The sequence below is a fragment of the Xenia sp. Carnegie-2017 genome, unplaced genomic scaffold, assembly GCF_021976095.1.
Source record: "Xenia sp. Carnegie-2017 unplaced genomic scaffold, XeniaSp_v1 HiC_scaffold_22, whole genome shotgun sequence".
Lineage (NCBI taxonomy): Eukaryota > Metazoa > Cnidaria > Anthozoa > Malacalcyonacea > Xeniidae > Xenia > Xenia sp. Carnegie-2017.
The window spans coordinates 9,029,264-9,031,893 of record NW_025813485.1 but is presented as its reverse complement, the minus strand read 5'-3'; the positions used below and the strand labels follow the sequence as shown (position 1 = coordinate 9,031,893).

At 33.7% G+C, this 2,630-nt stretch overlaps 1 long non-coding RNA gene across 1 annotated transcript; it reads left to right on the top strand.

Annotated features, from left to right (window-relative positions):
- Positions 1 to 1,137, top strand: LOC124447053. Its single transcript, XR_006948592.1, has 2 exons — positions 1 to 185; positions 796 to 1,137. It is a non-coding gene; the product is annotated as an uncharacterized LOC124447053 (long non-coding RNA).
- Positions 1,138 to 2,630: the final 1,493 nt, after the last annotated feature.

The following is a 2,630-nucleotide window of genomic DNA, read 5'->3' as shown; positions in this document are numbered from 1 at the left end:
CAGGTGAAACGCGTGGCATATTTCTGTGTGCATGCGTTAGGTCCGCCATTACTCTGGCCAGTAACTTGACGCTGGCGTACTATAAAATAATATTGGAAAAGTGCGATTTGGGGATAATAATCGCCTAAAACGCAAACTGTTTTGGAAGATCATGGAATTTTGTGACAAAACGTGAAAGAAATAAGGTGAGAGACCATTATTTAATTGCTGGCAAGTCCGTAAAGGTTTTTTATTGGTAAAAATTACATGTTTCAATGTAGGGTGTTTATTTTACTGCTGTAGAGTTGTCAGTATGTTAGGTGAATAGAAGTCCAGAAGTAAAATCTCTTGCGTTAGGTGAATAGAAGTCCAGAAGTAAAATCTCATTCTGAATTATAAATTTCAAACTTTTGAGGTGTTATTATAAATGTACTATTTAAAACACAAACTTGTCAGAGTTTTACTTGTACCAACGCTGTAATATTTCAGGTTGCAACATGCCAACTTGCTAAACTATAAATCAAGTTAATCAACCAGCTAACCAAGTAATCCAATAATGATTCATGATGCTTGTGTGAGAATTATAACTGATAATAATTTGCAACATTCAGTTTCAAACCATGGAGTGTTTGTTTATCATTTTAAGCATGAGTGAAATGTTAATATGTTAATAGTTGGGCATTTTTAATACCAAATGAAGTTTTAGTGAGGTATACACTCTGTTTGCCTTATTTATAAATTTTGCCTTGCTGTGATTTGTGCTCTATTAAATTTATTACCAATAGTTATGATTGATTTTCTGATATTTTTTTCTAGTTGTTATTTTGGCATTCAGTTCTCAAGTGAGGATTATGTTGCAAGTGTCCTGTGTTATGTAGTTTTAGTATGTTGAATTAGATTTTAGTGGCTACTTGTTGCAGTAGCATGTTAAACTTTGTTTATTAAATTATATTACGTTTTTATTATGATTGGGTGGTTTTTGTAAGGGTGCTCTATTAAACATTGATCACAATTTCTTCCGCTTAATTGTTTAGTATACCAATATTTATAGAGAAATTAGCATTTCTTCTGCACCCCCATCTAGCTTAAGCTAGGAGGGCTGCACACCCCTCTCTTATATCCATCTCTGAATAAAGTTGTCATTAAATTTTTTAAATGTAAATATGTGTACTGAATTGCTGTATTTTATTCTGTATATTCTATTGCATGAAATGCACACATTCTAAATTTAAATTGTTTTGTGTTAAAGATTCTTGTAACCATTAAGAAAATATAATATTTATTATATTGCTGTTATTTTGTACATATGTTTCACTCAGAAATGTCTTTATCAAAATAAGTTTCAAATGTTATTCAATTCTCAAATCACCTAAAGCATTATATATTGGGTTTGCTGTGGATCTTTCTCAGGTGTGCGTCTCTACTGCAACTTTTTGATTCGAGATTATAAAGTTGTACATTTTCCATTTTTGGTACTATTCGTCGCCAGGGAGGCAATAGTGATAACCCCACTCCAACCCAATTTATGAAAGCATTTAGAAAGCTTTTCTTCAGTTCCCTTCTAACCTGTTCATCTGGAAATTGTGACAACGACCTTGATTCTATGCTGGTTGAGTATTCCAAAAATGTTGCAAAGAATAAAGTCAGCTAGAAGAAATCGGTTCAAGTCTTTCCACCTCTGCAACCACAAATTTTAGCAATTGGTCCTACTGACTACAAGGAGCCAAATGTTGTTACTAACATAATGAGGGAAAATGCCATTGCATATGTGTCTGGTTTTCTTCTTATGAAGAGTTTCAAACTCCACTCTTGTCTGAAATGCACCAATGCTCTTTCATCTACAGAACTGGATGATAGCAGAAAGTTATTCTGCCACTTTAAAGCATTCGATGAAAAGAAATCTGATTTAGGAGGACTACAATCACCATCTTCTCCTTATCTGGAATACATCATCAAACTTGAAGACACATTTATTAAGACGTTTTCTGTCTACACAAATAGCGAAGGTGTTGGTCGAAGTATATTAGACACCGTCAAGTCCATACCAAAGGAATTTGATTGCTGTACGGAATTCCCATTTGAGTTCTTGCAGAAACTTTTTGTAAGAATACGCATTTATTACGCCATAAAATTTGCGAACCGCATACTCGCAACAACTAAAAAGAAAGACAGAAAGTACATTAAAGTCACACACCTTTGAGGGCTTTGTGCATATAATTTTTCGTCCTTTATAAAACTAAATTGAAAACAAAAGCTTTTTATATCACAATAATATATTTAAAATGTAATACATCCAAGTTCATTTAAGTCCTCAGGACTTGTGAACCTCAGAACCTGTTCAAGCTTTCCGACTGAATTTCGCTATAAATATATTAAATAAATGCATTTGTTACATGATATATACAAAATACTTGCCTTTTTATTTCAATTTCTTTCAAAAAGATGCCAAAAACAGCCAACAGCTCAAAAAATCTACATTTTAACCCACTTTACGGCTTCCACTCCATATATTTTCATAGTAAATGTTGTACACTTTACTGGCCAGAGTAATGGCGGCCGTCAAATTTCCGGTATGCGCGAAACAAACTGCGCGCCACGCTTACATCAAAGGTTACCGACGAGAGTTGCCCTTCTATATATTCTCTATTCTG